We start from the raw sequence: 12860 nt of genomic DNA, 5'->3' as shown, positions 1-12860 counted from the left end.
TTTCAGTTTAAAGAAACCAAAGCCATTGATTCCGCTTTCTGGTCTGCTTCTTTTATTTCGCGCCATAAATACCTGCTTGTGCACGTAAATCATCATTTTGATACTTGCAATGTGTTGCTGTATTGTGATTCTTAGAAGGCTAGAGGTGTCCGTGTAAACAGCGCCAGTAAATGTGTCACATCCCCACGCAGGTGTCAATAAATAAATGACATCTGATTTTAAGTTTTTTCTTGGAACGGGTCGACGAGGATAGAACCACCACTGAATATATCGCCATGCTGTCATGCTATAAGAACGAAATTACGACAATTCTTGCACTGTCGATAACATTAGCAGTGCGTTATGTTTAGAGTAATTGTGCATGTGACGCCCAATTGCAGATGCTTTTAGTTTCGACATGCAACGCGGTCAGGCGAAGCAAGTACAATTTTCACTGTCCCACCACTATTATCTGCACCCAAGTCTGAGACCTAGTGAATAGACCAAGTCCATCTGTCAATGATATTTACGGGTTTCAAGATACAGTTTCGTCCACCACAAATGACTTTTCAGCAAGACTGTGGCGTCAGTTAACCTAAATTAAGCATTCTTAGGTACTATCGTGAGAAATATGAGTTTGAACGCACGAGTGCGTGGCCAAGAGCCTTAAAATACAGATAACATGATACGAGGATGGCGCTGCCGAAACTGGAAGGGAAAGAAGGGCACTCTTCCGCTGACTGTTGGCATTCCCGCATCATTATAGCCGCATGATTGTTGCTGTGAAACGGCAGTTTATCGGGGGCCTGTGGCCGCGACCAATGATAACATGAAAACGAAAACAAATTCACCGACAACAAGGATGCGTATCAAGATGCTCAGCGATTTAATAAAAACAGGGCCTGTGCATCGCGGCCGGCTACGTCACAGCCGATGTTTTTGTAGCTTCATAGCCTGCTACGTCAACTGATTGTGACTATGCGCGTTGATGTGAATTCATATGACCAACAGCAGCCACTGCCCCTGACGCGACGGAAGCTGCGTTTTGCAGCAACGATATTGAGGTGGGGGTGTCAACAGCTGGTGTAGGTGCGCCGCCCTTTCCACTTTGTTTCCCACAGCGGCCACTGCAAATCAGCCGTTGTAGGGTTCGAGGCTATTTGGCGCGCGTTCGTCTGTTCGAGCTCATATTGCTCACGATAGTACGAAGCAGCTTTGGAACGAAGCCTGTCCCCTGTAACGCAGTAGCTGCCTCTAACGATGACGCTGATGCTGATGAGGATTAAGAACGCGCGCACAGTGCATCACACTTTTTGCCATCACGGCACAGAACATGAAAGGTACCCGTTACACGCCATGATGATTATGATGACGATGAAGATGACTATACTCATCACAGTCAACGACTGGCTTGAGTAGTAGATTACGTCTTATTATGCACTACGATGCTTTCGCATGACTGCCATAACGTTAACAACCACCAGACGAGCGTGCACACAGTGCGTCTTTGCTAACTTCATGCTAGTTAGGTCCGTTATTACAAGGCAGTATCAATGAAGGCAAAAGAAAATTCACATTCCAGCACACAATTTATGGCAAAAAAACGTTGTATGCAATTCTGCACCACTTTGTAACTCAATTGCATGCGTGAGTGGTCAATGTCACGGGCGATTTACGGTAACACCTCCTCAGCAGTATTCAATTCGTGTGGTTGCCGTTATATGCTTTACTTATCTACGGTTTCAGCGCAAGAAAAAACGACAGCACCGACGGGACGCACTTCCAGCAAACGTACGCCTACAGTCACCCACTGCCGCCGATCACACTCGCCGGCATTTCTATGGCACGTATCTCAGAACAGAGGTTCGTCAAGTGTTATGCAAAACTGAAGCACTACGAGGGCATTTTCTTTTGCCCACGCACAACATTTCTTTTTGGTCAAGCTGTTAGGTCGTCGTAGCTAATGATACACTGTAAACAAAAATATACCAAGGTGGGAGGAATTCGGGAAGAATGCACCCACTCTGCTCCACAGACCTCACTCAAACCGGATTGTACCGAATCAAATACGTTCGTTTTCCACGGTTCTCCTCCGGTAATCGCCGGACGAGGGGAACCGGAAGAAAACAGAACTAATCTCCTTAATATCATTTCGTGGTTCCTCTGGAAATGCTCCCGCGCATCGCTTTTGCCTCGGTGGGTGCTCCTAAAATCCCTCAATTAATTCAAAAGTATCGAAAAGCTTTTATGAAGCCGACGACGCCCGTGATAGGCTGATCTGTCACACGTGACCTTGCTCCGACATGAAAATTCCCGTGCTCCGGGAGGACAGTGCTGGCTTCGCCTGTTCCGCTATGCTCGTTGTGCGGTGATTTCGTTCTGGAAGGTCCGATGTTACTTGTTCCTGTGCGTTTGGGTGCAGAAACTGGACGGAAGACGGCAATAAGTTATTTCGCATCCCGCGGGGCAAACAGAACCTAACCAGAAGAAAAGTGTGGTTGCACAGGATTGGACGGAAAGACTTCGAGCCGTCGGCCACTCCACGACTATGCGAGGTGAGTAACGCGACACAAAGGCACAAGAAAACGCACACGCGTTTATCTGCCAAGCTGCAATAGCATTTCATTCATGCGCGCTGGTTTTATGGCCCACACTTGCCGAGATTATTCATTTTAGTGCTTTATGAACCTGCTGACCTAGATTGTGCTTACGAGCCTAGCATGCCAGTAAATAAAACGAGAGAAGCGCACTCACTCGCTGACAGATATCGACATTGTGTTGCACGCTATCTAACTTTGTCCGCCGCCGTTGTATGGCAGTTACTGTGGTTATGATGCTCGGCTGCTGACCGGAATGACGCGCTTCGATCGCGTCCTCGGCGGTCGTATTTTTGATGGAGGTGAAATGCTAGAGGCTCGTGTACGGCGCGTATTAGGTGCACGTAATAGAATCCCAGGTAGTCGCGAAATTACCGGAGCAGTCCACTACGACATGCCTCTTATTCAAATCGTGGTTTTGGCACGTAAAACACCAGCAGTTATTATGCTTGTTATAGCGACTAAAACTAATAAATTTCAGCAGTGAATTCTACTGTTAGACTTCTGTATCTCTGCGGGCGTTGTTAACTTCGCTTCACAAGTTCAGAAAGTCGTTTCCAACTCTGCTACAGGATCATTTTACAGAAGACCAGTTTGAACCGATTATTCTGAAGAATCCCGCTGAAAAGAAGCTAAGGCCATTTGCGACGCCAAACATCTTTTTTGCATCGACCAGTAGCAAAGCCACGCTAGCCACCCCTTAAAAGAACAAGAGTGGGCATTACTGGTATGTTCAGGGTGTTCATTTGGAGAAATGTTCGTGAATGCTATCGACCGCGTTCAAGTCAAATTTGATTATTGCAATGAAAACAATCCTTGAGTTATCATTTATAATTATGTTCATGTATCCTACCCAGATGACACCAAAGTCAAGCAAAACACACAGGTCGATGTCGAACCCAAGCCAGTGGACACTGAGAATGGTAAGTCTCTCCCGTCTGCGAGCTCCTACCTTTACATCAGTTGGTAAATTGCATGCTTATGCTCATCTGTTCACATACCGTTGAGATATGCCGTGCAAACAGCGCAGAAATATTTTATATTTTGTATTTTCAATATTTTATGTTGCAAAACATGGTTCAAACTTACCATCGCGTCTCACATAGATGTATCTACAGCTAATCAAAGCTAACAGGCAGATACTTTGTGTGGCCCAAAGCATATGTATTCCGCATGCGAGATACCAATGCCTCTCTACATTTCTGGTTGTCAACTTGCTTTGTGCTCCAGGCAGATGTTCCTGACATGCGACTAGAGCCACAGATCTCTGCTCCATTCCCGACAGAAAGTAGGCAGGCTGGTGAGTTAAACAGTTTTGTTCAAATTTTTTTTGTGTGCCATCATTCAATGCCTCATTTGCGCATAGCGACATACTTACGAGAGCTGACACAACCGTTCTTTGAATGCAAGTTTTCATAATACTAGGAGGTTGAGGCCCTTTGTTTCGTAAATAGCAATACATTATACCCGTAACAGCACCAATTTGTGTGCAACTTGGGCAGAGTGAAAGAAAATTAACTGCATGAAGGGAACAAGGGAGAAAAAACATGCGGGAATGTTAGATATTCCTGCACTTATCTTATGTTTTTGTGTTGAGCTTTCCTGCTCTCATGCAGTTTATTTGCTGTCAGCAACGCATTGTTAACAATGCTATGTAAAACTAGTGGAGATACTGCACTAATACAGAATACACATACAGAGAACAGCAAACAGGCTGTTCCATGCATGCGCTTTCTGTATCAGCGTGACATCTTCAATAAGAAGCACCACCTAGGCCCCGCTCTTGCATGTTCAGGATTGACAACTGCTTTCGGCCTAACTTAGGTGCTCTATTGCTGGCCACTTTATACAAGCAGCTCTACAGAAGAGGGTGGCCCAGCTTGAAACTGAACTTCAGGCGACGCGACAGCAGCTTCAACTTGCTCAGAAGCAGCATTTGCAGGCACTAACTGCAAATAAGCGCCTTGTCACAGGATTTAACAAATACTTGAATGAAGACCAAGTTTAATCTGTGAAGGTGGTAACAATGTAGGGGACTCGATGGACTAAGAATACCGTAATAAAGGCATTGAAAATGAGATTTTTTTGTGGAGCACGTGGCCATGACTCAGTCAGGGAGCTTGGACAACCTCTGCCAACCGAACGCACCCTACATCGTCACTTGGAAGGGTACAAGTTCACACCAGGTTTGCTGGAAGACATCATGGCGTCTCTCGCACTAAAGGTAAGTGCACAGACAGGTGCCCATGACCCTTGACCTGTCTTATTACCATAGCGCCACTGTTTGCATCGCCTAACTACACCTTTCCACTCCATAGGTTAGCCTCATGTCACAAGAGGAGCAGCACGTCACTTTAATGCAAGATGAAATGCAGCTTGCACCAGGCTTAGTGTACAACCCATCCTCGGCAACAGTGCTTGGAGCCCCAACTATACCTCTTGCAGACGGAACACTGCCACCCGATTGTTTGGCAACTCATGGGCTGGTATTTATGCTTGGTGGGACAACAACCCGCTGGAAGCATACAGTTGCTTACCATTTGACTGGAAAATCATTTCATGCCAAAGCAGTTAAGGATATAATCATTGTCATCATAAAATCATGGGAGGCAATTTCCCTGAAAGTAGATGTTGCGGTGATAGAAATGGGAGGGGGGAACCAAGCCGTCTGGAAACTGTTCGGTATAATTGTAGGCAAGCACAGCAAGCCTAAAACCTCATGTCCCCGCCCATGTGATGCATCTAGGCAACGTTTTCTCATGGCTGACGTTCCTCATCTCCTTAAGAACCTGAGGAGCCACTTAACTAAGGGCCATAAGAAATACTTACCCGAAGAACTAGTGAAAAAAAAAACAATCTGCCAGGAAATGAAATATCCATCGAGCCTATGAAGAAGCTTGTCGAGATATACAGCAATGCAGAGCTAAAGCTATCTCATCCCTGAAGCCTTTTTCAGTTGACCCCAACCGTTATGATAAAATGAAGGTGGGGCCAGCATTCAGCCTTATCAACAACGACACTGCTGCTGCAGTACGTTTGCTTGTAGATAATGGAACATTAGATGAACCAACCTTGACAACTGCATGGTTTCTTGAGAGGATGTTTCGATGGTTGAGACTCATTACATCCAGAGCAACAAAACTGGCTTTGAGCCATTTTGATGATGTTGAGTATTGAAGGATCCTTCAGTTTCTTGAAGAAACAATTGCACTTTAAAAAAAATATATGTATAGGGGATAAAAAAGCCACCTGGAAACCAATGCAGACTGGCGTTATCCTAGCGACAACATCAGTGTTGAAACTGCAGGCACAGTTTCTTGAAAAGTGCAACTTCAAGTTTCTGCTCCTGAGCAGGTTCGGCCAAGATGCCCTAGAGAATATTTTTTCTTAGTTTAAGAAGCCGGTGCCTCATGTACTCGAATTCAAGTTTTCGCTTCGAGCTACTACAATGGTTCAGTTTCTGAGGCCAAGTAAGGACGTCAGCTACACTGAAGAACACTGCTTTCTCTTTTCTGGCATGGCCGTTGACAACAAATCGAATCAAAGCAAAATGTTTGTTGTTCATCCATCTGACCTCCTTGATATTCAATACTTAGAACATGAATCCTTGAAGTACCTTGCTGGTTATGTTGTTGCACAAGTAAAGAAAGCAAACTTTGCAGCAGCAGTTATTGCTCTACGTATCGGCATCTATTCTAAGGGTTTTTCAACGCTTCCGCAGGCTTTTGGACGATTCCGAAGAAATCAAGTGTGCTGTTGGACGACGGTTGCCACCAATTCGGTGGACCTGTGCTACCGACCATTTCAGCTTTTCGACACCTGCTTCACCACCTGACTGAGCCATCTGTGTTCGTGCATTCTACACGAATTTCAGTGTCGGCTATCCTTGGTGGATAAGGGATCATCTGCGTGGATCTACTGCGCTGATCACCTGCTCGTGTTCCGGCATAAAGCGGAGGCCCGTCTCACCCAGCGTCACTTTGCAGCAGCAGTTACGGCTCTACGTATCGGCATCTATTCTAACGGTTTTTCAACGCTTCCGCAGGCTTTTGGACGATTCCGAAGAAATCAAGTGTGCTGTTGGACGACGGTTGCCAGCAATTCGGTGGACCTGTGCTACCGACCATTTCAGCTTTTCGACACCTGCTTCACCACCTGACTGAGCCATCTGTGTTCGTGCATTCTACACGAATTTCAGTGTCGGCTATCCTTGGTGGATAAGGGATCATCTGCGTGGATATACTGCGCTGATCACCTGCTCGTGTTCCGGCATAAAGCGGAGGCCCGTCTCACCCAGCGTCACTTTGCAGCAGCAGTTACGGCTCTACGTATCGGCATCTATTCTAACGGTTTTTCAACGCTTCCGCAGGTCAGTGGCCTTCTTGTTGTTTTGGGCATCGTGCGTTGCCGTGAGTGATTTAATGCTGTGAGTAATTTAGTTCTGCAATTACTACCGCACTGTACAACCTTGCTCATTGTTTTGATTGCCTACAAACATTCCCTCAAATGTCGAGTTGGCGAAGCGCATTGAACAGCTTGAGGCCTGGACTGAAAATAAACTGGAAGAAATAGCTTCTAAACTAATTGAAGAATGTAAACCCAAACTTCTGGCACTAATACCAGAGACGTCAAAGTTGAAGGCTGAAGTACAGAGCCTCGTGTCAGGCGTCAGTGGTCTCAATGCGCTTGTTGAGGAGCTACGCTCCGAGAACGCCACGTTAGTTGCCTCTAATAAGTCTCTAAAGAAACAAAATGAAATTTTAACCAACCATGTGTCAGAACTGGAACAATACTCGAGACTTAACAACGTAGAACTAAAGGGAATTCCGTTCTCTCAAGGGGAAGATTGCACAGCCATAGTAAAAGCTGTGGCTACTAAAATCTACCGCACTATTCTTGATTCTGACATCGACGTCATTCATTGCGTCCCCACTAAGAATGACTAAAAAACATTATCGCGCGCTTCTGTTCTCGCGATAAGAAGCAAGAATTTTTAAGCAAGGCTCGCAAGACCAAACTGCACACGAATGATCTCGGATTCCCAGGCCCTCATCATTATCTTCTGTATGTAAATGACCATCTCACCGTAGAAAACAAAAGGTTGTTTGCGAAAGCTCTTTCGCTCAAGAGAGAGAAGGGTTGGGCGTTCCTTTGGACGGATAATTGCCATATTAAGGCGAGGCAATCAAACGAAAGTAGGGTGTATCGGATTCGCACTGAAGCTGACCTTTCTATCTTTCGATTGATCTGGTCACTTATCTATCTAGAAAACTCTGCGCGTCATCATGTCGTCTTATTTTATTATCAATAGCTTAGATTCCTTCTTGGATAACTCTGCCATTTCAGGAATTCACATTAACGCGCTTAGTCTAACAAAAAATCATGATGAAATAAACGCTCTTTTACACTCTTTCAAAAGTTCCTTTTCCCTCGTCTGCATCTCGGAAACATGGCTTACACTAGAAGATCAAAACTTGTTTGGCTTACAAGGTTACTTGTCAGAATACTGCAATTGCACATCAAGTAGCCATGGTGGCGCAGCCATCTTTATCTCACCTACTGTGCCCTATAAACGCAGATCTGACTTTCATATTGCCGTCGATAGCTGCGAATCTGTTTGGATAGAACTAGACAAGCCTTCATCCACTGGTAAACTTATCATTAGAACTATCTATCGGTTGCCTTCATTGTCAATTTCTGAGTTCTTTTCATGTCTCTATGCTGTCCTTGAAACATTATCATGTGAACGTAAAATGTTGTTATTGTGGGTGACTTAAACATTGATTTACTTGAAGATACTTCCAATCGCATTGAATATGCAAATTGTTACCAAGGTTTTGGTTAGGAGTCCTTAATCACACTTCCAACTAGATGCATTCCTGGCTGCCGTAGCACACTTATTGACCATGTTCTGTCTAACTTTCTTTCACCTGAACACAGTGGTGCTCTTAAAGTAAATATTACTGACCATTACCCTGTTTTCTTCTCATGTAAAAACTTCAAGCATAATCGCGATTTAAGATTTTCTAAATCAATTCTAAGCAAAGAAGAGTATGTGAACCGCGTAACAAATGTCGACTGGTCTTTGCTTGAAACATGCACTGATGCCAACTTAGCTTTTGATTTCTTTCGCCTCGCATATGCAAATGCATTCACGATAGCGTCACGGTAGTAAAATGTAAAAGAATATACTCAGCACCCCATAATCCCTTAATAACGAACAGTCTATTGACATGCATGCGTAAAAAAGCAAAGCTCTACAAAAAAGTCAAACGCCGTCCTCTCAATATTAATCTAAAACATCGTTACACCCTCTATTCTAGTACTCTCACGAGACTTTTAAAAGCAGCTAGAAAAAGTTATTACGAAGAAAAATAGCGCGTGCTGGCAACAATTCTAAAGAACAATGGAAAATTATTAACTCCTTTCTAAACAAGAACACGTCCGAATTAACTATCACTGAGCTTCAAATTGCTGACCGTGTCTTAGATCAGCCAATTGACATAGCGAATGAATTCAACTCATTTTACTGTAAACAAGCTTCTAGTACACCCCCATCGTCCAATAGATCTCAGGTCCGCTCTTCACAATCTTTCTACCTCTTCCCAACAGACCCTAACTAAATTATCAGCATTATTCATAATCTTAAAGTAACTTCTCCTGGACTGGACGGAATTCACTCGTCCTACATTAAGCTAATCGCCAACCATATTGCCGTCCCTCTATCCCGCATTATCAATCTAATATTCAAGACAGGTACATTTCCATCTCAACTAAAAAAGGCCAAAATAATACCAGTGTTCAAAAAAAAGCGAGAGAACTTTCATATCTAATTATCGCCCCATAGCTATTCTATCATCTTTCAGTAAAATAATAGAAAAGTGTATTGAGAAACGTATAATTAATTACTTGTCTAAGTTTCCCATTTTAACTCCTAGTCAGTTTGGTTTTCGACCTGCTTTCTCTAATAATCTTGCATTCTTAACTTTCACTGATAAGATTAAAAAAGCTATTGATTCTGGTGAAATAACTGGAGCATTGTTCATTGACCTAACCAAAGCTTTCGACTCACTCAATCACAGCATCCTGGAAACCATACTCACGGCCATTGGTATTGTGTGACCGGCCCTTACACTCATTAAAAGTTACCCCTGTAATAGACAGCAGGCTGTTTATGTTCGCTCTACTTTATCAGATTTTCTTACTACTAATCAGGGTGCTCCTCAAGGGTCCATTCTTGGCCCGCTTTTATTTTTAATTTACATGAATAAACTTCCCCTCTCAGTTACTAACTCTCTGCCTTTTCTTTATGCCGATGACACTACAATACTTGCCACTGGTAAATCAATTGACTCTTTAACGATAAAATTACAAAAAGATCTAAATAACATCTTAAGCTAGTGTCTCACGAATTCCCTCTGTATTAACCCTAAAAAAACTAAGTTCACGATATTCCACTCAGCTAACAAATTTCTTCCCTCCCAAATTTCTATTAAACTAAATGGCTCACTCATTAACCCTGACAATGAATGCTCTTTCTTAGGAATCGTTCTCGACAGCAACCTAAAATACTCTAATCATGTTATTCATTTGCGCAAAAAACTAGCATTTGGTGTCAGGATTCAAATCGGAGCACGTTACTACTTTAACATTTCAACTCTAATCAAGTTATAATATGCTTTTATTCACAGCCATATTAATTATTGCATCACCACTTGGGGAAATACATACCTCACCCACTGATCTCCCATTCAGCACATTCAAAACCAAGCCATCAGACTAATGACTTTCAGTTCATATCGTTCTAGTGCATCATCATTACTTCGTAACTTCGAAATAATTTCTACTGTTAGTTTATTTGAATATCACCTCATTATCATGCTGTTCATATTCTTGTCCCATCAAGCGTCTTTTATCCTAATGCTTTGTCTAACTTAAACCGTACTAGATTCGCTTCAAATGGAAATTTTCTACTTCCTACAATCCGCACTAATTTTGGTCGCCATACTGCACATTTCTCAGCATTATCATTATGGAAATCATTGCCATGTCACATCAAGGAATGCTCGACTATTGGCACATTTAAAAAACAATTTTATTCGTACTTGATAAACTACTAGATGTTTTTATCTTGTTATATTGTTTATTCCACTCTTCTTTTTACTTGTTTCTTGGTTAGTGTTGGTTTTATCAATTTACTCATCTCTCTGTTTTCACTGCTACTGCTAATTGAGTAAATTTTGTAATCCCATTTTGAACAGGAGGTTTCCTGCAGCCTTGTGCTTTCTGACCTGCTCCTGTATATATACTTTGTATACTGTTCCTTTTTCTGTACTAATAACTGAAAATAAACTTAAAAAATAAACTGAAAAAAAACTCCTGTCAAGCTTGTTTTGAAGTGATCACAAGCTCAGCCGAGGGCAACAACCTCTAAACGCTGAAGTGCTACAACAAAGAGAAGCCGGCAATGACAGTCCCATCAACAGCTGTTTTGCTGTTAATAGAGGCTGCTGAAAATTATGTGCGCCTGAATGAAGATGCATTGATTGCAAACAGAGTTTCTGCATCTAAACTTCAGAGTACCATTCAAAGTTCCCTGTACTTGGGCAATTGCTTCTCTACATGCCACTGCATATTGGACAAACTTCTTGCCACGTTTTTAAGAACTAGAATGTCAATTCTCGTGAAAAAGAAAAACCATCTCCTTATGACAAAAATTCAAAGCTCACAGAAGTGTGGTAGCCGAAGCATTGGAATTCATGTTGCTGCAGGTAGCATTAGGTAGTACTGGTAGAAATGTTTGTGTAAAATGTATAATGTTTCTTGTACTACTGTAAGTGTGGCTGTTCTTTGTTTTTGCATTTTAATGGTTATTTAGGCTACCCTTACTGTTTAGTGCCATCTTCAAGTCATGTTCACTTGGAAGCATATGCTAAGTGTATTTTGTACATTGCATGTGTAAATAAATATACTAGTAAGTACCTGCCTTACCCTGTACTTTGCATTGTAGGTAGCTTGTAGCGCAGCTTTTGGCTGAAAGCATAACCTTACGTAGTTGCTGTACAACTTAGTGTCTTTATATTTTTGTGCTGCATGTATATATGGATGGATTTACGAAAAACTTTGTTCAGCTTCTTCAAGGCGGTATGTGTATATGTCAAGCCGTTATGGCAAATAAATGATAGTGGCTGTTACTCTACTGCTCGTGCAGTGATAATTGTGTGGTATTATAAAACTTTATTTGGGTTTTTGTATCGTCTAGTTCGTTTTAAACACTTAATGCTCTGGTTCCTACATTATGACCTGTTCTATATTTCATATTGTTCTGTACGCTTTGTGTATTGTATATTTTTATTCCTATTGAATTGCTGATCCTGCCCTAAGAATGGCATTCGCACCGCCTGCATGTTCTAAAATAAATAAATAAATACCACATAGCTACTGCTAATGGCCATCAGAATATTTCCTTAATTGTGTTGTTCCCACTGTATGGCTGACCCTTGCCTAATGTATGGCATTCGGACTAACTCCATGTTCTTAAATAAATAAATAAATACCATATAGCCAATGGCCACCACTGCACTTTCCTATATGTACCGCTCACCGCTGCCTAAAATATGACATTCTGACAGGCAGTATCTTCTTAAATATATACATAAATAAATAAATACCCCATCTCAGAGCAGATCAGACAGCCGCCTTTGGACGACCGTCTAACTGATTATTCTGCCCACTGCAGGCGTGAGAACGACAGCGATTACCTGGCTCCTCATATCTACGGTGAACAAGGACCGTCATGTGGGCAACGCGCCGACGCATCACTACCTGGGTTCTTGCACTTAACGACTGCTCAGACCACGTGATGTCGGCTACAGCACCACGGAGAGCATGGTGACGCCCTCTTCGACTATATAAGCAAACGAGCACCGACTGTCACCACTCAGAGCAGATCGGACAGCCGCCTTTTGACGACCGTCTAACTGATTATTCTGCACACTGCAGGCGTGACAACGACCGCGATTACCTGGCTCATCATATCTACGGTGAACAAGGGCCGTCAAGTGGGCAACGCACCGACGCATCACTCACTACCTGGGTTCTTGCACTTAACGACTGCTCAGACCACGTGATGTCGGCTACAGCACCACGGAGAGCATGGTGACGCCCTCTTCGAATATATAAGCAAGCGAGCACGGACTGTCACCACTAAGAGCAGATCGGACAGCCGCCTTTGGACGACCATCTAGCTGATTAATCTGCATACTGCAGGTGGGACTTCTTTTT

General features: G+C 43.0%; 1 protein-coding gene and 1 long non-coding RNA gene across 2 annotated transcripts in view; one reads left to right on the top strand and one right to left on the bottom strand.

Moving 5' to 3' along the window:
* LOC119163154 (uncharacterized) overlaps window positions 1–12860 on the bottom strand; it is a 511564-nt gene that overhangs the window by 99972 nt on the left and 398732 nt on the right. The window lies entirely within an intron of this gene.
* Window positions 2796–12860, top strand: part of LOC119165553 (uncharacterized) — a 36723-nt gene continuing 26658 nt past the window's right edge. Inside the window, exons 1-3 of the long non-coding RNA XR_005108902.2 lie at window positions 2796–3303; window positions 3434–3499; window positions 3807–3876. This is a non-coding gene — a long non-coding RNA (uncharacterized LOC119165553). The remainder of the gene's footprint in view (window positions 3304–3433; window positions 3500–3806; window positions 3877–12860) is intronic.

The sequence above is a fragment of the Rhipicephalus microplus genome, chromosome 9 (genome assembly GCF_043290135.1).
Source record: "Rhipicephalus microplus isolate Deutch F79 chromosome 9, USDA_Rmic, whole genome shotgun sequence".
NCBI classification, from domain to species: domain Eukaryota; kingdom Metazoa; phylum Arthropoda; class Arachnida; order Ixodida; family Ixodidae; genus Rhipicephalus; species Rhipicephalus microplus.
Note: the sequence above shows the minus strand (reverse complement) of the source record. Positions and strands in the feature narration are given on the sequence as shown.